Here is a 26,633-nt window from a genome sequence, read left to right on the forward strand (position 1 = left end):
TCAGGCAGCATCCAGGGAACAGGAGATTCGACGTTTCGGGCACAGGCCCTTCTTCCTGAAGAAGGGCCTGTGCCCGAAACGTCGAATCTCCTGTTCCCTGGATGCTGCCTGACCTGCTGTGCTGTTCCAGCAATAAAGTTTCAACCCTATAATTTGGGTCTACCGACAACACACGGAAACGATGGTTCAAGAAGGCAGCTCATCATCACCTTGTCCAGTCAAATCATGAATGAACAATAAATGCTGACCTGTTCTGGAATACCCACATCCGACGAAGAATGAAAATCATATGCTTTGGTGTTCTGAGGAGTTCTCTCTTACTGAGATATTTCTGGATTTATTTGATGGGTATCAATGATGAGGAATTGCATTTGAAAGGAAGCATCACATCAGAATTTGATGGAGTTGCTTTGTTCCATGTAGCCTGAACCTCACCGGCCTTTGAAAATGAAAGCAGAATGTTACATTCACAGTGGAGTGAAAGCATTCACTGTCTGAACTATCGAGACATAATTGGAGGGGGGCTGGAGAGAAACTGCGGAAATGTGGTGGCGATTCAATTACTTGTCTGCCCAGAAAATTCATAAGTGCAACCACACCGGGGAAAAGCCATTCAACTGTTTTGAGTGTGGAAAGGGAGTTACTCAGTGTTCTAACTTGCTGACTCACCAGTGGGTTCACACGGAGAAGAAACCATTTAATTGTTCAGAGTATGGAAAACGCTTTAAAAGTTTTCACGAACTGCTGTACCATCAATGTGTTCACGGTGATGAGAAACCATTCTCCGAACTCGGTGGATATAGACCCTTCGCCTGTTCGAAGAATGGGAAAGCATTCAGTCAGTCATTCAGTCTGCTGAGACACCAGTGAGTTCACACAGAGTAGAGACCATTCGTCCGCTGTGAGTTGAAGTCAGTAATTGATTCCGGCAATCTGCTGAAATTAAAGAGAGTTCGCACTGGAAAGAGACCATTCACCTGCTCTTACATTTCTCAAACTTACTGAAAGACGAGCGAATTCATATTGGCGAGAGGACATTCATATGTTCTGAATTGGTGAAAGGATGCACTTCAGCCATCCATCCTCCTGATACACCAACGGGTTCACTGTGACACCAATTTGTTTTAATGACACAGTGTGGGAAATGCTTTATAATGTTGAAGTAATTGAGGTCCCATCAACATGTTCACGCTGATGAGAACACAATCTTGTGCTCTCACTGTAGGATTGTTGTTTCTCGGAAATAAGTGAATACACTTCACAAGGTCTTCGTTTAGATGTGAAGAGCATTCAGAAATACTGAATGTATCGAAATATTTTTAAGTACAAATCCACACTTAACAATGAAGAATAGGATCAAGAACAGGGCAGTTAATGGCTATCTACCAGTCTCCTCGAATTGTACAGAAATCCGGGGAAAAAGCCTTTGAATTTGATGTGATTGAAAACTGAACAATTAAACACCAAATCAATTAAAGAGATTCAACCCATCCAATGAAGTAAACCCCTGCTGACAGAATGAACTCAGTTTAATTCTCGATGTAATAACACTATATCGCATTCACATGCGACCTCACTGGAATGTTTGCACTATTACCATCTTACCAGACCGTAGAAGCTACTGCCTTCATTTGAGAAAGAAGAGGCTGGTGGTGATTTAACCAGAGCACCACCAGCCCACCGGTCAGAGAATATTTAGTGAAGAACAACCTTTAAATTAACCTCAAACCAGTGATAGGAATTGAAACCACGCTGCGAGCAATACACTGCATTATAAGCCAACAAAGCAGCCAACTGAGCGAAACAGTTTCCACATGACTGGGCTGTCACACGTGCGAATGAGTATTTGAATCCCAATTTACCCACAGTGCAAATTAACTGCCTCTCCATGCACGGTGGCTCAGTGTTTAGCACTGCTGGCTCAGAGCATGAGGGGCTAGCTTCGATTCCAGCCTCGGAGGCCTGTCTGTGCGGAGTTTGCACGTTCTCCACGTGTCTGCGTGAGTTTCCTCCAGGTCCTCAAATTTCAACCCACAATACAAAATGGTGCGCCGGTTAGGTGAATTGGCCATGATATATTACCCATACCGTATGTTAATAGTTGGGGTAAATATAAGAGAGGGTTATGGGTCTGTGTGCACTTTGGAGGGTTTGTGTGGACTTGTTGGGCCGAAGGGCCTGTTGCTGCACTGCAGGGATTTTCATGTGTTTTCTGGTGTCCCATCACATCATTGCTACTCCTTAAGCTCTTTTCAAAGTCAGATCATTAAGATTTTCTCGCATTTGTGGGAACAAGTCCATATCTGCTGAGATTGGAGACCCGAGGTAATCACTTTCCAGGCAAGGAACAAGTAAATGTTTCTCGCTCGTGTGAATATGCTCGTGCTCACTGAATAGAGATGACCAGGTGAATCTCTTTCCACACTCAGTGCAGGCATCTCTACAGTGTGCCCATTCTTGTTTATCTAAAGCTTTGCTGATTTAATAAATTCCTTCTCATACACAGAACAGACGAATGGTGTCTCTCCAGTGTCATGTCGATCGGATGACATTAGGCGGTGTTGTGAAGATAATCGCTTACCAAACAGAGAAGACAAATCTTCTCTCCCTTTGTTGAAGTCATTTGCGTGCCATTAGGATTGATCCCCGAGTGAATACCTTCCCGTCATGGAACAGTTGAGTGGCTTATCCCCATGTGAAAAGGTTGATGTTGAATTAAGATTTTGAATTTACAACCTTTTGCAGATCTGAAAGTTTATTTTTCAACAGTATGGGAAATGACATGCAAACCTGCCTACACACAGCATGGCCAATAAGAACACAGAAAATCAAGCCTGTACAAGCCATGCAAGGAACGCCCAAAATGCCTCAGCATTGACCAAACAGGCTGACAAAGAAAACCATACATGATCACAGTTATTCACAAACCAGGGAATACATTTCCCAAGACAAACTACCAATAAGCTTCCTCGACCAGATAAACACAGCTGTCCCAAAGGCTGAAGTGTAATCTAATACCCCAGTGATATCAAAGCCACATGAAGCTCAGGTCAGCCAGGGATGCACCAGAATACCTTGCTCATCTCTGGAGACCAACAATGGTATCACCTCACAGCCAAGGAAAGGGACATTCTCACATACCCACGAAGAGAGCAGGAACCCCTGATCCCATTCTTGAATTGATTAATGCTGCTGGATGCTTGATTGAGTCCAGATTGTATCAATCACGGCCAGAGCTTGTGCCGTAACCCGGATCCAGCCAGGGGAGAGCCGGACGGGCAAGGGAAGCCTGGCAAAATAGAATGAGAGGCTGCTGATTAAATTTTTCGCATCAATCCTATGAAATTCCTCAGCTCGAAGGAAATTGACCGGGGCTCCGCCAATTCACTTTTTTGTCTGTCTTATGGTTTGTGAGCATTTGCTTTGGATGTGTCTGTTCGTTTTGCGGTTGCTGACTGCATGTATTGTCAGTTTCAGTTGTCTCCTCTAAGTGTGTTTATCCATCAGACAAGTGTTTGTTTACAGTGCGGTACGCGATAGTCCTTTATTGCTTGACCTGTCAATCATTCACTGCTTGTGTGTTCTGTAAGTACTCCCTTTGTCTTTCCTCGAAAAATGAAGTACAATGCTTAGCAGTCAGCGCAGTACGTCCAGTACGCCAAGGGGGCAGGGAATTCCACCCACTGCTGGGATGTGCTAGCTGGTCAACCCCAACCAAGTGGTGAGAACTGCCCAGGACCGAAGTTGTACAAGACGATATTGAGGAGGCATGCAAGTTTCGATTCCCGACAGTGTAGAAACAGGCCCGTCGACCCAACCAGTCAACACCGACCCTCGGAAGAGTAAGCCGTGCAGACCCATTTCCCTCCCACCAATGCACCTGACACTATGGGCAATTTATCACGGCGATTTCACCTGACTTACACACCTTTGTGATTGTGTGAGGAAACCGGAGCACACGGAGGAGACCCAGGCAGACATGGGGAGAATGTGCAAACTGCACACAGACAGTCGCCCAAGGCTGAAATCGAACCTGGGACCCTGGCGCTGTGAGGTAGCAGTGCTAACCACGCCGCCCTGTAAATACGTGAAAATCAAAATAAAGATAGGAGAATCTCTTGTTATCCCTGGTTCACTGGCAGACACTGTGCTGAAAGAGACAGGGTTTGGCGGTTACTTTACCACCTTACAGGAGACTTTTACACATGGCCACAAGGAAATTGGCCATATGGGAGGTCCTTTAAATTCGATAAGCTTGATTATTGGACCACGTCCATTACGGGAGGGCACGTTGGCCCCTCCTGGGACACTGCATACATACTGAAGTGTCTTGCAAAGTTTCGGCAGGTTGCCCAGCAGTATCAGGCCGCGAAGGCGAAAGACTGCTGCAATAACAAGCGATACTGTGATCCAAACAATTCCAGATACATCCACACCGCCCTATGCCCCACAGTACCCGTAATTTCCCATACTGGTTTCAAAGCCAGACCGGTTGGGCCTGAATGAAGTGGCTGCATTTTTTTTTACCATGCATTACACAGCAAGCTCGCGATGGGACACATTAGCCGCCGGGCAGTATGAATCACCACTGCTGCCCAACACAAACGATAACTCCAGACTCACAAGAAGCCCGAGTGCTTGCCGAAATAACCAGGCCACCAACTGTCAGTTTCCCGGCATCATAACTGGGTGCACTCCCCTGTATAAGACCCAATTGGTTCCTCGAAATTTCCTGTATTTTCAACTGTCGGTCCCAAGATGTGCAGATCGTATTACAGCTTGTGCATATGACCCACTGAGTGACCATTAGCCCTGTTATTGACATCCCCATCCAATCCTGGGAGACCGCTTCAGACTGGGAAAACGTGGCTGGACAGCACCGTGAAGGATGCAATAAAGGCCAGTGCAAGACGGCACGCCGATTTCGGGCTGTTATCCAGTGTCTGCAGAGCAGCCAAGTAGTTGTTCGATGTCATTGTCCGCTTCAGGGAGGTCTGCGACTCCTCGTCCGACATTCCATTAGCAGAGAACGAAAAGCTTGCCGTGCAGACCTTACATATGCTCACGACGACGAGCAGGACGGACACTTTAATTGCACTTAATAACTTGGACGGGAATGGGCTGTTCACTACACCAAAACCGACGGGGGCATTCGACTGGCTCGCACAACCTGACAACCACAGGGACACCACCAGGCCAGTACAGCAAACTAGGGCAATTCAACGAAGGCAGTGTTGGAACAGTGTGAATTTGGAACACTGAGTGACACAGTGCTCGTCCAAGCAATGTCGCCCAGGGCCATCTACCCTCTCCCTCTCCCCTTAGGCACGACAGCAGTCCACCAACAACAGAGGCAGCTTCAACAGGCTGCCCACACTGTGGCTGATCCCTTCCACCGTGCTCCAGAAACTAACTAGGGCTATCGTGAGAGTGAGTTTTCACAGGCGATCTCAATATGTCTCTCAAACGCCCCGTCTGAAATTCCGTTGATGGATGTGAAGGTGGTGGGGAGCTGGTCATTTCTTTTGTGTTGGATACTGAGTCTGTCCAACCGTCTGCGGCTTCCGACTCGGAAAATTACCTGAGTTGCAAGACCCTCTGCACTGTACGGTTTTTGAGAATACCCATAACAGACCCACTCTCCGAACCCATTAACTCCAGTATTGGCCCTGCCACTGCGACTGATGCTGCAATTATTTCAGACTCTTGCCCAGTCGCCCTCCTGAGCCGGCAGACCTTATGTAAATTGAATGCCAGTATCCACTGTTCCTCTGAGGATCTTACATTAGAGAACCTGTCGTCCATTATTCCATGCTGTGGGCAGTAATTTCACACAGCCCTGAACCCTCTGACCAGATAAGCTCATGATGCTCTTGGTTTGCTCCAATTCGCCTATCTGCGCTCTTCTCGATCCCTAATTGCCTGTTGTCAATGGCCCCTTTCAATAGACAGTTCACTGACTCCCTGCTCCCAGTGGGGTGCGCAATTGACGGTATTGAGTTGTCATGCATCCCACCAGAATTAATTGAAAATAGCGACACACCACGGTGATATGTAATAACAAAGTAGATACTTGTGAAATCTAAGGACTTCAAGGTGACCTTCTTAGTAAATGCGGGTGCTATGATGTTATTGTACTTCTGCATTGACAGCTGAAGTGACGTCAAGCTGCTATCTGTTTTCTCCGTTGGCTTTGATCATTCTGGCTCTCCTCTGAATGCCTGTGGACGACAGGGTGCCGACAAACTGGGTGCTATCTGCGTGGTTTCTGCTGTAATTTTCAGAAGGGATGAGGAGCTGCTGTTAGTCACGGGAAGTGACTGTGAGGCCCTCAACCCCCACTCCCCCGAAACCCCACAACTCCCCATAATCCAGTTATTGCAGTCAGCAGCTGATCTACCCTGTCAGGGCACACTGGATCCTCCTTACCCTTACCTTTTGGAAGGACAGTCTGCTGCCATGGATTTGCCAATGGCTGGATATGATGTGTTTTGCTTTCAATTTCACTTTCATCTCTGGCCACATATAAGTTCTTCAGTTTAACCTTGTAAACCTTCCAGAAAATGTCCTCTCGCTGATCCCTTTTTGTCAACTTAACCAGGTTACCCACGCGTACACACCACCTCAGCACTCTCTACTTGAACTTGCCCACATTGACTTATTGATCTTCTCCAGCCTTGTTCCTGTGCCCAAGCACCCTGCAGGAACTTTAATGAATCAGGTAGCAATCTGAATCTAATTGATGTTAAATGTTTGTTAGTAGCCAATGTCTCTCCAGAGCTGTTGTTTGAAAGTATAGGTAACAGCCTTTAAATATGATTGCTGCATTCTCTGAACTGGAACATCCTCTGCCCACATTGATTGAACGACGCCCCCTCCTGACCGACCGTTAATTGACCAGTTCTGACAATGTTGCATTCAAGACTTTTCCGACCTTGCCCACGTGGCCACACCTCCTGATTCCAATCCTGGTCCCAGCATTTCATAGCTTCCAGTAATACTTTGGCACTTTTGCTCAATTCCACCACAAACCCCATTCCCGACCTATTACTTTGTGCTTCCAAGCAACTTTGGACAAGAAAGTTGGGATGCACATGTTCTGTTTTGCACCCTTATCATTTTGTTATCTCATCATTCATGCACTTCCATTTTGTTTTCGTTCCCTCCGATTCCCGGCCATGTCTTCAGAATTTGCAAATGACACAAATTGAAAATGCAGGAAAAAGGGAAGAGAAGAGTAGCAGAATTTAGGAGGATACATGCAGAAGTTACTTCTAGTCGGTCTGAGGATGAAAGTGGTCCACAGGATTCCTGATATCCTCACAATGAACTAGTCAGAGCCAGACTTCCTTATTGTTAGTGGCCAATTAATATGAAGCACGGAGTATCAGTGAAACAGACACGAGAGAGGCGAGAGCTTTCTGTTTGTCATAAAGAGAAAAACAGTCACGTAATGACCGTGGGGGAGAGACATTTCCTGTATTTATTCAAAATCACACCCTGACATGGCGAACCCTCCAACTACCTGAGGGATTGTGATTTGTAAAGCATATTCCACGTGAAGCTTGTTCAGAATCAGTCACGGATTTTGTTTTAAATCTGCAATCTTCGAGATTGATCCTGAAGGCACAAGTTTTAGAGACGCTGCAGAAAAGATTTGCCACCATGCTTCCAGGACTGGAGGGCATTTTTCTTATCAAGTAATATTGAGGGGCCGAGGGCTTTTCTCATTGGAGTGAAGAAGGATGCGGGGTGAATTGATAAAGGTGTATATGATGATAAGAACCATAGATAGAATGAATAGACAGAGACCTCTTTCCAGTACAGAAAAGTCTTCATAAGGGGGCATAATTTAAAAGTGATTGGAGGAAGGTTTCGGAGAAATGAGAGGTAAGTTCTTTCTATGCACCGACCAGAATCTGTGGTGGTGGTAGTTCAATCAGATGCATTATGGATATTTGTGCGACTCTTGGATAGGCACATGGAAGATAGGTTATGCAGATTAGTTGGATCTTAAAGTAGATTAACCGATCAGCACATCATCGAGGGCTGAAGGGCCTGTAATGTACTCTTCTGTATCAATTGTCCTCCACGTTATTGACTCTACTGTCAGTTAAAGTTCTGATACCATATATCCCCCTGAACGATAACGTTTAAGAACTTCTCACCATTTTCAACGGGATCATTCAGTTTCTGTTCGGTTCCTCCGACAAACGTGAACAAATTTTGTAATTGTACCATTCTCTACCACGACCTCTGGAGAGCAAGTGGGAATACAGCGTTGAGATAGGGAATCAGGCATGATCACATTGAATGGAGAGCAGGCTGTAGGGGATGAATGGCTTCGTCCTGCTCCTGGTTTCATTTATCTAAATGTCCTCTTCAAAATCTCATCCTAAGAAGTATCAGTGATTACATTGGGGAAGCACATCAGCAGTTATTTTCGTTGAGATTTTCCTGCATCTTAAAATTTGATTTTTCTTTGCAGTGACGATGAACAGTCAGTCTGAGAATCAAAGTGGTCCTCAGGACTCCTGATGGCGTCTCAGTGAAAAAATTCATAGGAACACTTCCTTACTGTTAATGACCAAGAGAGACACTTCATGGAACTTCCAGATTGTTCACGGACCCTGGATGTTAATTTGCTTTGTGGATTACGGACTATATAAATGTAGAGGAATTACACTGGATATCCGCAAGTAACGTGAGGATGGATATTTATAAACCCTGCAAAAAAACCTTAAGGGTATCCGAAAATGTTTTAAACGTAATTGAGCGGTTTTGAAATTTATTCAACATTGTCGAGGGAATGGGAGGTAATTTCAGAAACATAGAGAGACTCACAGACACAGATAGAGAGCCACAGCCACAGGTGCAGTATAAGATTGCCCTGCAGGTGTTTCGGAGCTCACTCTGTGACCCACAATAGGCAAGGCAGCAACAGATGGAATGCAGTCATTTTCTGGTTATATGGACGATGTTTTGTTTACGATCTGGCACAGTATTGTCCCTGTCCTGGGAGGGTTTGATGTGGAAAATGTAAAGAGGGATTTATTCTTTATCTAACTCAGTGCTGTTCCTGTCCCGGGAGTGGTTGATGGGAACAGTGTAATTGGGCTTTAAACTGTACTGAAACCTTTGTCTGTGCTTTTCTGTTAGAGATTGATGGGGACAGTGTCGGGTGATTAAAACAAAACCTAACCTCATGCTGAACGTGGCCTGATATTTCAAAAGGTTCCAGTCTATTGTTGGATTACTCGACATTGAACCTATTTATAGATTCCAGAAGCAACAACGATATTTTCTCCCTATCTAATCCTGCAGTTCCTGTCATTGACTCTCAAACTTTCATCATTTTAGTCTATTCAAAATTCCAGGGATACAGTCTTGGGCTTGTGTCATTTCCATGGCCATTGAACCCGTGCCGTCCAACTATAGTTCTGTGAATCTACGCTGCATTCATTTGCACATGGACTCCCAAGTCCCCAACCCGTTCTTGCCTTTCCCTGTTTATAAAGTCGCTGTCAGCGCTGTGCTGACATGAAATGGCTACTTAAAACAAACCTATAATGGTTACTGACACTTTTGGAATCATTTGTCCTGGTTTGGCAGATTAAAATAAATCGTACACTTTATACATTTTCATCTCTCGGCCTCCTGCAGATGAAATAAACTAGGATGTCAATCGATGCAATTTCGATGTTAGAGGAGGGATAATCTAAACCAAATGGTACAATGGTAAACTGGATGCAGGAGCAGAGAAGCTTCAGTTTGAGTCTGAATTCTGTCAGCACAGGTGAGGGGCAAATATGTGAAAAGCTTTTTTTTCCATTCATACATTCCGACATTGTAGAAATGTTAATTTACAAATTAAACTGTAAAAGCAGAATATGGAGAACTCTGTTACAAAGTTTCCATTGATTAAGGTGCAGATTCCAGAATCCTTTTAAAGTCCGTGCCCTGAGATTTTTAAGAATCTGTCTAACTTTCCAAACTTCAAGACAAAAATACGATAGTAATATGACAGGTCAGCTACTGAATTGTATGTGTGTGGTCTTGTTCAGAATCTGTCAGAGATTTAGCGTGGAGTAAGATGTATTTTAACCAGGTAACAGGCATTTATCAAGGACCAGCCTGACGTAATTTGCCTTCAAATTTTGTGTTCTGTAAAAATAAAGAAATTGATTTACCATTAAGCAAGCCTCTCGGATTGTGTATCACTAGTATACATTTGTGAAAGAGCTGTGTATGTGAATGAGCTAGTGTGGCTTTGAGGTGTCTGTGACTGATTGACTGAGAGTTGGTGGCTGAGATTGGCTGAGTGAGAGGTTTTGTTCGAGTGTGAGATTCTGAGATCGGGAGTTTGCAATGCTCTACTGTGCGTGTGACTGAACATGTGCGACTGCATGACAGTGTGTCTGTGCGTATGAGCTATGTACGAGTTTGTGATAGACACTGTAGAGGCAGCTTTACTCTGTAATCTAACGCAGAGCTTCCCCTGACACGGGAGTGTTTGTGGACATATCTGTACATTGTATGCAACCCTATTTTTCCCGGACCCTGGGAGGTTTAGTTGGAGAAAGTGTACAGGGAAATGTACTCTGTCTATAAGCCAGTGATATAACTATGCTAAGTGCATTTGATAGGGACAGTGTGGGGATAGGGGTTGACTTCGTCATTATCTAATTCCACGGTGGACATGGTCTGGGAGTTAGAAAAGCTGAAGTGCAGAAACAGCTTTACTCTGAACTTAACCCCATTCACTACCTAAATACAATCTGACAGAACTGCAGATGCTGTCAATCAGAAACAAAACCAAAAGTTACTGAAAAATCTCAGCAGATCTGGCAGCATCTTTGAAGAGAAATCAGCGTTAAAGTTTCAGGTCTGGCTCAGATAAACGGTGGCCAGATACGACGTGGTAACTCTGGTTTCTCTGTTCAGATGTTGCCAAAACTGCTGAGCTTTTATCAGCAATTTATTTTTTCCCTATTCTCTCCCTGTTCTACGAATTGCTCGCCTCAATTAGCTTAGAGACTTTGTTCTGCTCTACATCAGCTTGCTGACAACACATGGAATTCCAGTCTCTCACTCAGACTAGAGTAAATGAATATATAATCCCAGCGGTGTGGAATTCCCCTGCCCTATCACTGTACATTTCCCTGACTCATGCACCTAACCTTCACATGTCTGATCACGATGGGCAATTTAGCATGGCCAATATTACTGAACCCGAACATGTGGAAGCAAACCAGACCATCCGAAAGAACCCCACGCAAACACGGGGAGAACTTACAAACTCCATTTACAGTCGCATGCTACTGGAATCAAACACGAGTCCCTGGAACTCTGAGGCAGCAATGCTAACCACTGAGTCACTGTGCCACCCAAACAGTTATGTTTAAAATTGGGACTGGGAATACAAAAAGCTGCAGTTTAATTTCTGCGACATTCAGTTTCTCCACAAATAAAGTTTTATGGAGTACATCAGTTCAATAAGGCAGTTCACTACCACCTTCTCAAGGGGTGATGGGAATGAGGAATAAATGCTGAGCCCAGCCAGTGATGCTCATGTGCGATGAACAAACGAAAACCTCATCCCTTTGCCTTGCTAATACCTTGCTGCCCCTGCAGATTAACTCAATGTGTTTTAATATCCCAGGACACACAGATCCCTCTCTACGTCAGAGTCCTATAACATCGCCCCATTTAAACTAAAGTCTCTGTTGATTCTCCCTGACAGTCTCCACTTTGTATTGTAATGGACAGGGCTTTGCCCATTAACTTACCATCGCTACATCAATCTGTTTGACAGCAGCTTACTTCCACTTCACAATTTACTTGTAAACTAGTTTCACCAATAACATACTCAGTTTTTCGATCAAGACTGACTTGAGCAGATGCCTTTTGGAAATCTCAAAATCCTTCTGTCACTCTCTGTTCCTTATTCAGTGTGTCTGTCTGTTTCGCTCTCCCCGCCCAGAATATCTGTGAATTGACACATTCATCCGTTATCATTTTGGAGATGCTTCATGGTGTCCATACCTCCTGTACGATCACAGTAAAACGTCTTCACCTCCCCAGGCCCAAGTCCTGGTCATAATTGCCAAACTGTCCACAAATTTGGTGACACCATCACTTTAACTTTCCCGATTTGTGTCCAAGGTTGTGGACAATGATGTTGAATCAATTAATAAGATCCAGATTAAAGGAGTACTTGACTGAAAATAAATACAGTTCTACTGAGGGACTGTAAAAAAAAAATCGGGATTTCCAAACATCAAAGCTTCATTAAACCATCCTGGATGCCAGATAAACAGGACATTCACACACCTGGGTCGGACTCAAGACTGAATCCCCCCGACACAAAAAGATTCCTGTATCAAACTACATTGGAATCAAATGCAGTTTTTGTGAGCAGGACATAGCACATGGGTTGAGGAAAATTGTCCATGTGGATGTTACGAATCAGGAATCTAATTTAGAATCCAAACTGAACAGAAACAATCCAGTAAAGAACTCTGTGAGTAAGTTCTGGAATACATCTATTTTCGTTGAAAATGGGAACCCTCTTGGATAACAATCGAGAATTACTGTGTGTGTGTGTGTGTGTGCGTGTGTGTGTGTGCGTGCGCGCGCGCGTATGCACGTGTGTTTCTGTGGTGATAGTTGAGAGTGAGTTAAATTTCTATCACTTCTCAGATTATACATGTCTTCAAAATGTTTGGTTAGGCATCATCGAGGGAACTTTACTCTGTATTTAACCCTGTGTTGTCAATTGATCTCACAGCTTCCTATATACTGTTTTCAAGGCTCCAACCGTTGCTACATCTTATCTTTGCTCGTATCCTTTTCAGAATGTTCTTCAGCCACTCAGTGACATCCCAGACTCAGGGAGGCAGCGTGCTACCTGGTGTCGCATCTGCACTGTCACAGACATCTGCCTGATGCCCGAACAATGCAATCCCCTTATCACTATTGCTCTCCCACTTCTTTTGTTTTCTCCATTAATTAAATTCAGAGAAGGTTCATTTAAACTCGGAAGTAACAAATGTAACTTTTCGATTTGAAAATGGAGGAATGCAGAAAACAGGGACACTGCTGAAATTCTGTCCAAGCAACAATGTTAAACCTTTTCATCGTTCTGTGGTTCCTAACATTTATACATTTCCTGTACTTTCGTATTGAAGTATTTCAGGGGGTGGGTGCTGCCTTGTTACGGAATGATGAAATGAGAATAAATGACCTAGTTCTCCAAAAATATCTAGTTGCTTTCATTCAGAAAGTGGTTGCTGGTTCCTCTCGTGGCGGTCAGAGGGTATCTCTCTCCCTCACCTCACGGTCCTCGCACGAGTCACCTGTTGCCTCCGCTCACTTCCTCGGTTTCAGACTTTCCCCGCTGGTTGTGGCCATTCTTTTTGTGACGTCACTGCGCAGCCGTGTGCGCCTTTGCGTCATTCAGGACATTGTGAGACTGTCAGAAATAAAAGAATGAACAGGGACAGTAGGAAAGTGTCTCAGAAAAAAATCTCCTGCTTGTACAGTGACACTGGGCAGCCAGGAGAGGGCGGTATTTTATCACTATAAACAAAAGAGGGACAGACAGTGACAGAGAGAGTCAGATACATTTCTTCATCAAATTTTAATTAATTCATTGTTTGATCAACTCACGTTAACACTTCTGGTAATATTGAATCGATACCTTCACTCCCAGCCCCCCCCCCCCCCTCCACTGTCTTGGGTAGTTTTGTGCAGGTTGCCCTCTTCCTAACCACAGTTACAGCTCTTGGACTGCTTATGCTCCTTACTCTGAGACCCTCCTCTTTGAGGTTCCTGCTGAGGTTCATTTTGCAGTTGGCTACCATACACCCAGAAGAACGTAAAGTCTCACACACTCTCATTACGAGGATGAATGTTTGAATCATAAGCATTCATATTACCTGTGGGGTATTTCAATAATCCCATGCATTGCTGAAACCTTTAGGACGATGGGCTTATAGCCGAGAAATGGGATTTGTGTGTGTGGATCTTCATTGTCTGCCAGGACCATTCGTTAACATGTTTCCCTCTGAGCAATAAAGAACAAATGAACACAAGAAATAGGAGCATGAGTCTGGAATTCGGCTCCTCGAACCTGCTCCGATTTTTAATACAATCATGGCCGATCTCATCTATGAAGTGCTTTAAGAGGTTAGGAATGGTAAACATTAACTCCCAGATTGCTGAGGTTCTCGATAATTCGCCACGATCGTAATCGATCCATGCAGACCCCATCTCTCTGGCACTTCACTCATCTCTGGAACATCTGGATAACATGGACACCTATATCAGACTTCTGTATATTGGCTTTAGCTCTGCCTTGAAGACCCGAATGCCAACAAGACTCATCGACATTTCTGAGTCCTAGGACTTTCCTCACATCGAGAACTGGATCTTTAACTTTCTGACCTGCAGATCACAATGAATGAGGAGAGTTGGAAACTCCTCCTCTTCAATAATACGCAATACTGCTGCCCTTCAAGGCTGTGTACTCAGCCCCCTTCAATATTTCTTACCCTCTCGTGACTGTCCCGCCAAATTCAGCTCTAACTCCATTTACAGATTTACTAATGACACCACGATAGTGGGTAGGTCTCAAAACCGACCTAGATTACACCTCCTCCCACCATGCCCCCTGTAAAAATGCCATCCCATATTCTCAATTCCTTCACTTCCTCCGCATCTGCTCCCAGGTGGACCAACTCCAATACCGAACAACCCAGATGACCTCCTTCTTGAAAGACCGCAATTTCCCCTCAGACGTGGTTGACGATGCTCTCCACTGCATCTCCTCCAATTCCCGCTCTTCCACCCTTTAACCCTGCCCCTCCAATCGCCACGAGGACTGGACCCCACTGGTCCTCACCTACCACCCCACCAAACTCCAGATATCGTATCATCCTTCGTCATTTCTGCCACCTCCAAACAGATCCCACCACCAAGGATAAGTTTCCCTCCCCTCGCCAACCAGCGTTCTGGAAAGACGCCCTCCGCGACTCCCTTGTCAGTTTCACAACCCCCACGAACTCAACCTCCACTCTCAGCACCTTCCACTGCAACCTCAAGAAATGCAAAACTTGCGCCCAAAACTCCCCCTCACTTCCCTCCAAGGACCCAAGGGATCCTCCCATATCCGTCACAAATTCACCTGCACCTCAACACACGACATTTACTGCATCCACTGCACCCGATATGGCCTCCTCTATATTGGGGAGACAGGCCACTTACTGGCGGAACATTTCAGAGAACACCTCTGGGACACCCGCACCAAGCAATCCAGCCGCCCTTTGGCTGAACACTTTAATTCCCCCTCCCACTCCACCAAGGACATGCAGGTCCTTGGCCTTCTCCATCGCCAGACCATGGCAAGAGACGCCTGGAGGAAGAGCACCTCATCTTCCGCCTAGGAACCCTCCAACCAAAAGAGATGAATGCAGATATCTCCAGCTTCCTCATTTCCCCTTCCCCCACCTTATCTCAGTGCCAACCCTCGGACTCAGCAACGCCTTCTTGACATGCAATCTTCTTCCTGACCTCTCCGCGCTCACTCCCACTCCGGCCTATGACCCTCACGTTAACCTCCTTCCACCTACGCATTCCCAACGCCCCTCCCCCAAGTCCCTCCTCCCTACCTTTTATCTTAGCCTGCTTGGCACACCTTCCTCATTCAAGAAGAAGGGCTTATGCTCAAAACGTCGATTCTCCTGCTCCTTGGATGCTGTCTGGCCTGCTGCGCTTTTCCAGCAACACATTTTTCAGCTCTGATCTCCAGCATCTGCAGTCCTCACTTTCTCCTACAGGAAATAGAGCTTAGTGACATGGTGTAAAGACAACAGTCCTTCCCTCAATGTCAGCAAAACAAGGGAACTGGCCATTGACTTCAGGAATTGGACTGAAGGACACACACTGGTCTCTGGTATTGGTGCTGAATTGGAGGTGATGGACAGCTTCAAGTTCCGAGTAATAAATATCACAAACAATCAGTCTATCCATGTCAACTCTACAGCCAAGAAAGCACATCAATGCATCTACCACCTCAGACGGGGAAGAAAATTTAGCATTTTGGTAATGACTCTGATCAATTTTAATATTGCACTGCAGAAAACATTCTATCCAGACGCTTCGTATGGTAACTGCGCTGGCCGTACTGCAAGAAATTGCAGAGATGCGTGTACCTAACCCAATCCATTACGCAAATCATATTTCCTTCCATTGACTCAGTCTTGAATTCCCACTGCTTCAGGAATGCAGCCAACACAATCAAAGGCCCCTCCCACCACCGCAATGATCTTTCTCAACCTCTTCCATCGGACAGAAGATGCACATGTTTGAAAATACGCACCAATGTTTTCAGGAACAATTTCTTCCGTGCTGTTATCAAACTTATGAATGGACCTGTCATATATAGAGTTGATCCTTTTCTGCACCTGTTCAAAAGCTGTGAAACTATATTAAACTGATGTCCTTATGTAAGGTATGATTTGTACTGGAGAGAATGCAACACAATATGCTTCACTGTTTCTCAGAATGTATGACTATCATAAAACAAGCAAAATCAATCTGCGTACCACACATCTGGGTCTAGTCTGCTCGATAACACTTTAAACCTATGTCTTCTGTGGTATGTGTAAAAGACTTCCATTATCCATTACTTCCATGCCTGTCATAATTTCGAAAGGATCTATTTAGTATCCCTCAGCCTCGACGTTCATGTGAAAGAAATGATTTATTATATTGTCCCGTATCATTTATCATGGGAGCTGGCAGGGCTGCAGATATGTCTGATCCGTGAGTGATAAAGTCAATTAGCCTTGTCTATCCGTTGCTTCTTTTGGTTTCTGGCATGCAACATTTCTGTGTCGTAGCTTCACCAGGTTGACACCTTACGTTTAGATATACCAAGTGTATGCACTCACAGAACATAGAACATAGAAAAGTACAGCACAGAACAGGCCCTTTGGCCCACGAGATTTAATCCTAATGTCAAATATAGTAACTTAACCTCCGCACCCCTCAGCTCACTGCTATCCATGTGCATGTCCAGGAGTCGCACCAATGTTCCCAATGATTCTGCTTCCATGACCACAGCTGGCAACCGAGTCCATGCATTCACAACTCTCTGCGTAAAGAACCTACCTCTGACATCACCTTTATACCTTCCTCCTAATATCTTCAAACTTTGACTTCTCATACCAGTCAATCATGTCCGGGGGGAAAGTCTCTTCCTATTGATTGTATCTTTTCCACACATTATTTTCTATCCCTCGAACAGGTCTCCACTCTTCCTCCTTCTCTACAGAGAGAAAAGTCCGAGCTTATTCCAACGTTCTTCATAAGGCAAGCCCTCCAGTCCAGGCAGCATCCTGGTAAACCATATTTGCGCTTTCTCCGAAGCCTCGGCATTTTCCTATAGTAGGGAGACCAGAACTGGATACAATATTCAAAGAGTGGTTTCACCAGGGACTTGTAGAGCTGCAGCAAAACCTCGCAGCTCTAAACCTCAATCCCCCTTATTGAAAACCAGTACTCCATATGTTTTCTTAATAACCCTATCCACTTGGGTGACAACTCTGAGGGATCTATGTACTTGCATATCCAGATCCCTCTGCTCATCCACACTGCCAAGGAACCTGTCTTTAAGCTTATATTCAGCATTCGTGTTCCTCCTTCCAAAATGCATCACTTCGCGTTTATCCAGGTTGCCATGCCCAGATCTGCATCCTATCTATGTTGCGCTGCAGCCTGAAGTAGCTGTCTATATGTTCTCCATAATTAGGTAGAATTAACTTGCAGTGCAGCTTGCTCAGCACCACAGTCACAAATATATTCTGTCTCCACCATCCACACTCAGTAGCAGTGGAATACACCACTGACAAGATGCACTGTCGAAATTCCCCAAAGTTCCTCACAGAGCAGCTTCCCGAACCACAGCATTATCGCGTGGAACACTGACCACAGCAGATACATGGGACACCAATTGACAATTCCACACCAAGCCACTCGCCACCCTGGCTCAGAAAAACGTCTCAGTTCCACAAGTGCCATTGGTTGGAAATCCTCGAACTCCCTCCCTTACATCATTATGGGTTTATCTGGACAAAATGAATGGCAGCAGTTCAAGACGCTAACTCATCGTCAACTTCGTCAGAACAATTATATCTAAGCAATACGTGGTAACCCAGCGGCAATGAACCAAACACGTTAATGAACCACAAAATAAAGGTCACTGTTTGAAACTCATGTGCTCCAATGCTGAGCTTTTGAATAAATTGTGTCCATATTCGAGGAAATTGAAATACGATTTCATTTGAATGCATCAAATTCTGAACAGGCTTCAGAGGGTAGATGGTGAGAAATTGATCCTGTGGGTCTGGGTATGTGAAACACGATAACACAGTCTCAGGAGTTGCGGAAAAGCTCAGCAAGTCTGACAGAATCTGCGAAGAGAAGTCAGTGTTAAAATTACATCATTTACAGATCTTTTGATTTTTATTGACACACCCTCAGGGTAAGGGCAGGTTAATTGGGAATGAGATGAGGAGAGAGCGATTAACTCTAAGGCTTCTGAGTCTTTAATATTCTCTGTCCCTGACGATTGTTGATGCACCCTCACTGAGTGCATTTCAGATTGGAAGGCACAGATTGCTGGTTTCTCAGGGAGTCACGGAATATGTGGATTGGACAGCAAACTGGATATGAAATCTAAGTTTAGCTTTGATTGGATTGACTACTAGAACAGAATGAACATGTTAAACAGGCTCTCATTTTTTCTTCAGCGTTATCCCCATTCCAATTGTTCACTAATTATTACTTTTCTAACTTCCTACCGCTCTGCTGAATTCCCCTACTCTCATAACATATGAGCTAACCTTTCCCTTCTCTCGACAGATGTTGCATGACCTTATCAGATTCCTCTAAATGGCCTGTGTTTATTTCAGAGAGCATTATAAGTCCCTATTCCTGTTTTTGTGAGAAAAAACATTTTCCAAACCGACTCCTTTAATTCTGTTTGTTCACAGAGAAAGGAGGCATTGTTCTGTCCAAATGCATTACATGCTCATGAGGGCATCAATATATTGTGGTGATTTTTAAAATAAAATATATTAAACATAATGAAATTCATGATGAAAACACGAGACCCAATTCGATCTGTAAGGGACAGGAATTCAGTCATGCGAGGTGAAAGTGAGGACTGCAGATTCTGTAGATCAGTGTCAAGATTAGAGTAATACAGGAAAAGCACAGCAGGTCAGGTAGCATCTGAGGAGCAGGAGAGTCGACATTTCGGGCAAAACACCATCATGGGGAATGAGGCTGGGAGTGTCCATCGTGGACAGATAAATGGGAGGGAGTGGGGCTGCGGAGAAGGGAGCGGAGAGTGCAATTGATGGATGGAGGTGGGTGTAAAGGTGATTGGTCGGAGAGGACGGTGGAGCGGATAGGTGGGAAGGAAGATTGGCAGGTAGGACAGGCCACGAGGATGGTGCCGAGCTGGCAGGATGGAACTCGGATAAGGTGGTCGGAGGGGCAAATCAGGCTAATGGTAAAGGCCACATTGATGCCCTGGGGTTGGAGGTTCCTGAGGAGGAAGATCAGGCGTTCTTCCTCCAGGCGCCGGGTGGTGAGTGAGTGGTGATAAAGAAGTTCCAGGTTCTGCATGTCCTCGGCAGATTCGGAAGGGGAATTCAATTCTCCCTCCGCCAGTTGTTGTTTTGTATGTTGCTCCTGACCCATCACAACACAGATCTGTGTGAATGCTCAAACAACCTCTCTCTATACATTTCACTCAGAATAATGTCAATAACAGGACGGATTAAAACAAAATGCAAATTGTGTTGAATGCTGGATGTAGGGAATCATGTTACTGTAGAGCCTTTACAGCACTGAGATCAGGCTTTCGGCCCATCATTCACAAACCAGTCTGCACTCCCTCTTGAAACCTCTCCAATTACCCAGATCCCTGTCTGATTGAAGACTGTCTGTGTGGAGTTTGCACATTCTCCCCGTGTCTGCGTGAGTTTCCTCTGGGTGCTCCAGTTTCCTCGCACAGTCCAAAGATGCGCAGGTTAGGTTGGATTTGCAACGCTCAATAGTCAATAGTGTCCAGGTGAGTGTTGATATATGGTTATCCATGAGGAATGCGGGGTTACAGGAATAGCGGAGAGGGTGAGACTTGGTGGGATGCATGATGAGCCGAATAGCCTGTTTCTACACTGTAAGAATTTTATGATCCTATGCTCCATCCCATCTATCTCTGTGGATGAAGAGGACTATCACCTGATCAAATATCCCCTTCAATGGGTCAACGGTTGTTTTCTATCTGACAAAGAACTGCAGATGTTGCAGATCTGAGAGACAGCACAAAAATTGCTGGGAAACTCAGCAGGTCCGGCAGCATTTGTGGGGAGTGAACCTTTTGGATCCAGTGATTGTTCTGAAGAGCTGAAGGCTTCAGATTCTGGTGTTTTCAGACCTGGTGACGTTTTACAACCAATTTCTTGTTTTGCTTTCATCCCCAGTTCAGTTGGTGACGATCACGGCCTTGTTATGTGCGTTTGGGAAAAGGGACAACTTCGTTGCTAGCGCGGTGGTGGTGTAGTGGTGAGCATAGCTGCCTTCCAAGCAGTTGACCTGGGTTCGATTCCCGGCCAACGCAGTATTGTGGCTTTTCCTGTGGTTTTGTAAGGAAAAGTCTTGAGCAACAACGTTGCATTCTGTGGCGAAATGGATTTGTCAGGTTGCTTTAGGGTTTTCATGGCGTTGGTTCTTGTTAATTGCCGAGACAATCCGGGCAGCGTTGCTCGAAAGCTTTCCTCTCTGCTGCCCATTGCTTATTTGAATATTGTTCGCAACATAAGGTTCGTTTTGTTTTGTTGGAAAAGTGAGAGATTGCTATCGTCAGAAACCTTAAATAATTACAGAAGCCGCTGGAAATTCGGAACAGATTCAACAGCTTCTATCGTGGACAGGAAGGAGGTTTAAATGCGTCAAATTTCTTCAAGGTTAAAATACATTCGCACCTCAAATCCATTTGGAAGCTTAAGAATTACAAACATCACATTATAACTTTTCCTCATCCATTCACGTTTCATAATATCATTCCGGTAGGAGGACGACCAGTTTTGTATGGTTTATGCAATGTTACTATATTCGAACATTGACTGTTTCGTAGTTAAATGATGTTTCATTTCGTTCAGTTTTCCAATAGAGTTGGGTTCGTCCAAACTTTGTTTTTTGTTTGTGTTACAACGATAGTGCGAAGTAAATTGTGTTTCGGTTCAAGCCTGGAAGTTTCACCAATTGAATTGCATTGCCGTACATTTGCCTTCAGGAGAAAAGAAAAAAGGATCTAGACCATCTTCTTAATTAATAGGAGTTTGATCTGGTTCAAAACCTCCTCGATTTCGGTCAATAAATGTTCCTATAGTGCGCAACAATGATTTTCACAGATTATGAGGAGGATGCACAGACATCGTTATTAATTGTTATTACCTCGGACATGAGACGTTTGGGAATGATATTCCTCAGACCATCGACTGTCTGCTCAGCCAAGGTTAAAGGCCTGGAATCCGGCAAAATTGGGAACAATGCAATTCCCAGGAGACTGAGAGGTTACTAACAGAGCGGGAGGTGGAGAGTCGGGAACAGAACTACAGGGACAATCCGCTCTGATCACTGACCCTTCACCGTCAGTATATCCAGTGCCAGGTTGTTACAATCCACATGTACAACCCCTACGCGCCAGCAACTGATGTCCTGACGTTCCTGGGAAGATATGTGCAGGTCGAGGGTCAAAGCACCGACGTGGTTGACCCTTTCGGGATCTGGACCAGCAAACGACAGGTCAAGGTAACCCTGAGGGTGGACGCCAGCGGGAATATCCTCCACCCACCCTCCAGCTTTGCTATCGGAGGGAGCAGAGGGTACCTGACTTATGCAGGGCAGCCGAAAGTGTGCCGAACCTGTGGGAGGTCAGGCCACATGGCGGCGGACTGCAAGGTCACGATCTGTCGCAATTGCAAGAAGGAGGGCCACCCGACCAAAGAGTGCAAGGAGGAAAAGAACTGCAATCTGTGCGGGGAGGCGGGCCACGTGTACCGGGCCTGCCCAAGACGAGGGGCTGCCACCTACGCGCAGATGGCCGGAGGCGGGCCACAAAAAGACGGCAAGGCACCGCAAACCGGCAAGGGAATGGTGTCAGGGGGCACGCAACAGGAAGGACAGGCCGGAGCAGAGCAGATGACAGTTACCGGAGAGGTACAGCTGCAGAGCGAAGCTCCGACAGGACAGGAGGAGGAGGCGGAGAAGGGAAAGAAGGAGGCAGAGGAATGGACCGTGGTGAAAAACAGGAAGAAGAAAACCCACCCGGTCACCAAGACCTCCCAGAAAAAGGGGAAAAGGCAGCTGCAGGTGGAAGACACGGACAGCTCTTCAGAGAGTGAGGACGGAAGAAAGGAGGGACGTCACCAAAAGAAGAGGCAGAGCGCTGCGAGGAGAAAGGAGAGCAGCAACTGCCAACCAAGGGACGAGCCTCCTGAGGAAATGGGAAACCACCACCCCCCACCAGGTGAAAGCCAGGAGGGCCCCGCCGCCACACAGCTCCAGGTCACTGGGAGCAGCGACCCTCTGACAGCCCTGCTGTCAGATATAGAAACAGACAGCGTGGACCCTGGTCTCGGCCCGATGACACCGAAGCGGGCAAATGGGCCGAGTGAGGAACTGGACAGCTACCTCAGCCCAGCGAGGGTCCAGCAGTTTGCGTACTGCACGGGGATGCAGACAGCTACCCCAGAGGGGCAGGACCAGCGACAATCGGACATGGGTAACCTTACAACCTGTTAACAAAATGGGGTTTAAAATTGCAACTATCAATGTGCACAGCATAAAATCTGCTGCGCGATGTGTTTCAACACTGGCCTTCCTGGCCAACATGAAAGCTGATGTCCTGTTTCTGCAGGAGTGTGGGAAACCGCACCTCAGCAGTTACAGGAGATGGTCGAGCTTGTGCGCCCATGGGCCGTCAGTGTGGTCGGGGGGCAACGTTAACCGCTCCTCGGGCCTGGGTATTCTGTTACGGGGAGGCAACTTCACCATCTCCGAGGTTAAGGAGGTGGTGGGCGGGCGCCTCCTCGTTGCTGATGTTACATACAGAAACGCTCCCGTGAGACTAATCAACGTGTACGCCCCAGCGGGTAAGAGTGAACGGTTGGCCGTCCTGCAACAGCTTCCACTGTTGCTGGCTCCGTCCAGGCCGGTCATTCTGGCCGGAGACTTCAACTGTAGCATCGATGCAGACGGACGATCCGGCGGGGGGGACAGTAAACTGGACGCCACATCCAGAGCCCTGATGGACACGGTCAAAGACGCCAAGCTGCACGATGTTTTCAGCACCCCTGCAGACGGAGGGCAGCGTAGATATACATGGTCACGGGCAGACGGGTCTATCCGCTCAAGGATAGATTACCTGTTTGTGTCCCGAACGTTCTCGGTCAGATCCACCGACGTCAAGCCGGTGTTCTTCTCTGACCACTGCCTCCTGCTGGCCGACTGTCACCGATAGGACGAGCAGCGGGCTGGTTAGGGAACGTGGAAACTGAACACCAAGCTGTTGACCCCGGGAAACATTGAGGAGCTAAAGAGGGATTACGCAGGTTGGAGAACCGTGAAGCTCCTCTTTGAGTCCCCAGCGGACTGGTGGGAAACAGTAAAAGGGAACATCAAGAGGTTCTTCATCCTCAAAGGTGTTCAGGAGGCGAGAGAGAGACGGGGAAAACTGTCCCAGCTCCAGGAAAGTATGCAGAACCTGCTCCTGCTGCAGACGTTGGGGGTCGATGTCACGGAGGACCTCAAGGAGGTGAAGGGCCAGCAAGCCTCGCTCTTTGCCTCGGAGGCCTCCAAGATAATCTTCCGGTCCAGGGTCCGCTCGGTGGAGCAGGACGAGACGTGCTCACGTTTCTTCTTCCAGAAGGTGCACAAAGAGAGCTCCGTGCTCAGCAGCCTGAAGGAAGAAGATGGCTCGGTAACGTCATCTCAGGCTGACATCATGAGGATCAGCAAATACTTCTATGCCAGTCTGTATGACTCGAAGCCAACCGACAGCGTGGCCTCCCAGTCATTCCTGTCCTCTATCACGGAGGTCCTAGACGACGGAACACGAGAGAGGCTGGACCAGCCGCTATCTCTGGATGAGCTGACCAAGTCCCTCGAGTCCTTCGAAAAGAATAAAACTCCCGGAAGCGACGGCTTACCGGTCGAGCACTATTCCGCTCTTTGGGACTTGATTGGCCGGGACCTGCTGGAGGTGTATGTCAGTATACTTCGGGCAGGTACCATGAGTGAATCCATGAGGAAAGGCATCATCACCCTCATCTACAAGCAGAAGGAGGAGAGGGAAGAAATTAGAAATTGGAGACCGATCTCACTGTTAAACACAGACTACAAAATCTTGTCAAAGGTCATCGCCAACCGGGTCAGGTCTGCTCTGGGATCGGTGATTCACCCTGACCAAACCTGTGCTGTACCGGGCAGGAAGATCGCTGAGAGTCTCGCACTCATCAGAGATACGATTGCCTACGTACAGGACAGGGGGGTGGACACCTGCCTCATCAGCCTGGACCAGGAGAAAGCCTTTGACAGGATATCGCATACATATATGAGGGATGTCCTCTCCAAGATGGGCTTCGGGGAGGGAATCGCTAATTGGATCAGACTGCTCTACACCAACATTGTCAGTGCAGTCTCAATCAATGGGTGGGAATCAGATAGCTTCCCAGTCAGATCTGGAGTCAGGCAGGGCTGCCCTCTCTCTCCTGCCTTGTTTGTGTGTTGCATAGAGCCATTTGCCGAGTCCATCAGGAAGGATGCGAGCCTGAAAGGGGTGACTATTCCTGGCAGCAGGGGTCTGCAGGTTAAGGCCTCCCTGTACATGGATGACGTCGCCGTTTTCTGCTCGGATCCGCTGTCCGTGCACAGACCCATGTGCATTTGTGACCAGTTCGAACGGGCCTCGGGGGCCAAGGTAAACCGAGGCAAGAGCGAAGCCATGCTCTTCGGGAACTGGGCCGACCATTCCTCTATCCCCTTCACCGTCAGGACTGACCACCTGAACGTGCTGGGTATTTGGTTCGGGGGGGCTGGGGCGTGCGCCAAGACCTGGGAGGAGCGGATCAGGAAGGTGAGACAGAAACTGGGCAGATGGGAGCAACGGTCGCTCTCCATCGCGGGTAAGAACCTGGTCATCAGGTGTGAGGTACTCTCCGTGTTGTTATACGTGGCACAGGTCTGGCCTACCCCCAGAACCTGTGCCGCCGCAGTCACCCAGGCCATCTTCCACTTCGTGTGGAGATCAAAGATGGACCGGATCCGAAGAGATGTAATGTACAAAGACCGGTGCAATGGGGGAAAAAACGCACCCAATGCAACCCTCACCCTGATGGCCACCTTTGTGTGTGGCTGCATCAAGCTGTGCGTGGATCGCCGGTACGCAAACACCAAGTGTCACTACGTACTGAGGTTCTACCTGTCCCCGGTGTTGCGAAGGATGGGCCTGGCCTCGCTGCCGCGGAACGCTCTGAGTAGTTGGACCGTTTCGTATCACCTGTCCTTCGTGGAGAAGTTTATCAAGAAAAACACCTTTGACCACAAGTCCATCAGGAAGTGGTCAGCACGTAGTGTCCTTGAGACCCTTCGGGAAAAGGAGAGGGCAGATCCTGTCGAGCGGTTCCCTGAGCAGACTGTCAAAGCCATTTGGCAGAATGCCTCATCGCCAGAACTTTCCAACAAGCACCAAGACATGGCTTGGCTGGTGGTGAGAAGGGTTCTGCCTGTGAGATCATTTATGCACGCCCGGACTCTCAGCCGCACCGCACGCTGCCCTCGAAGCGGCTGCGGGGGGGACGAGACTGTCACACGCCTCCTTCTGGAATGTGCCTATGCAGAGGAAGTCTGGAGAGGAATGCAATGGTGTTTGTCGAGGTTCGTCCCGAGCAGCGCCGTGACGCGGGACTCCGTGCTCTACGGCCTGTTCCCCGGGACGCACACCGAGACGAACATCAACTGTGCCTGGAGGATCATCAACTCGGTGAAGGACGCTCTCTGGGTGGTCCGAAACCTGCTGATCTTCCAGCTGAAGGAGTTGACCCCGACTGAGTGTTGCAGACTGGCACATTCCATGGTCCAGGACGACGTGTTGAGGGATGCGCTGAAGCTTGGGGCAGCTGCCGCCAAGGCGCGGTGGGGAAAGACCACCGACGAACATCTGCCTGCCTAATGAAGAACAGGGGGCCCACGCAGTCATTTGGGCTCCGCTGGCGTCTGAGCTCAATATAATTGCACCAACCTGTGAATATGAATGATTACCCTGTTTCGATACGTAACGAAATGGAATGTTTACAGAATGATGACATGTCCAATTGTATAGATTAAATATATATGAATAAAGTATATTTTTGAAAAAAAAATCCAGTGCCAGGAATGACTGCCATTGGTCAGAATGACAAAATGTTATTATGGAAAATAAAGAGCATGAAAGTAAGGGAAGGTTTAAAGCATGAACCCCACTGGCGATCTGTTGCAAGGGCTCTGTAGAATGCAGG

General features: G+C 46.8%; 1 non-coding gene across 1 annotated transcript; it reads left to right on the plus strand.

The window, feature by feature from the left end:
* Positions 1–20,623: 20,623 nt before the first annotated feature.
* Positions 20,624–20,695, plus strand: trnag-ucc (transfer RNA glycine (anticodon UCC)). The gene has a single exon. It is a non-coding gene; the product is annotated as a tRNA-Gly (tRNA).
* The last annotated feature ends 5,938 nt before the right edge of the window (positions 20,696–26,633 follow it).

This window comes from Chiloscyllium plagiosum, unplaced genomic scaffold (genome assembly GCF_037043375.1).
Source record: "Chiloscyllium plagiosum isolate Xiang-an unplaced genomic scaffold, Cpla_swu_hap1 HiC_scaffold_40, whole genome shotgun sequence".
NCBI classification, from domain to species: domain Eukaryota; kingdom Metazoa; phylum Chordata; class Chondrichthyes; order Orectolobiformes; family Hemiscylliidae; genus Chiloscyllium; species Chiloscyllium plagiosum.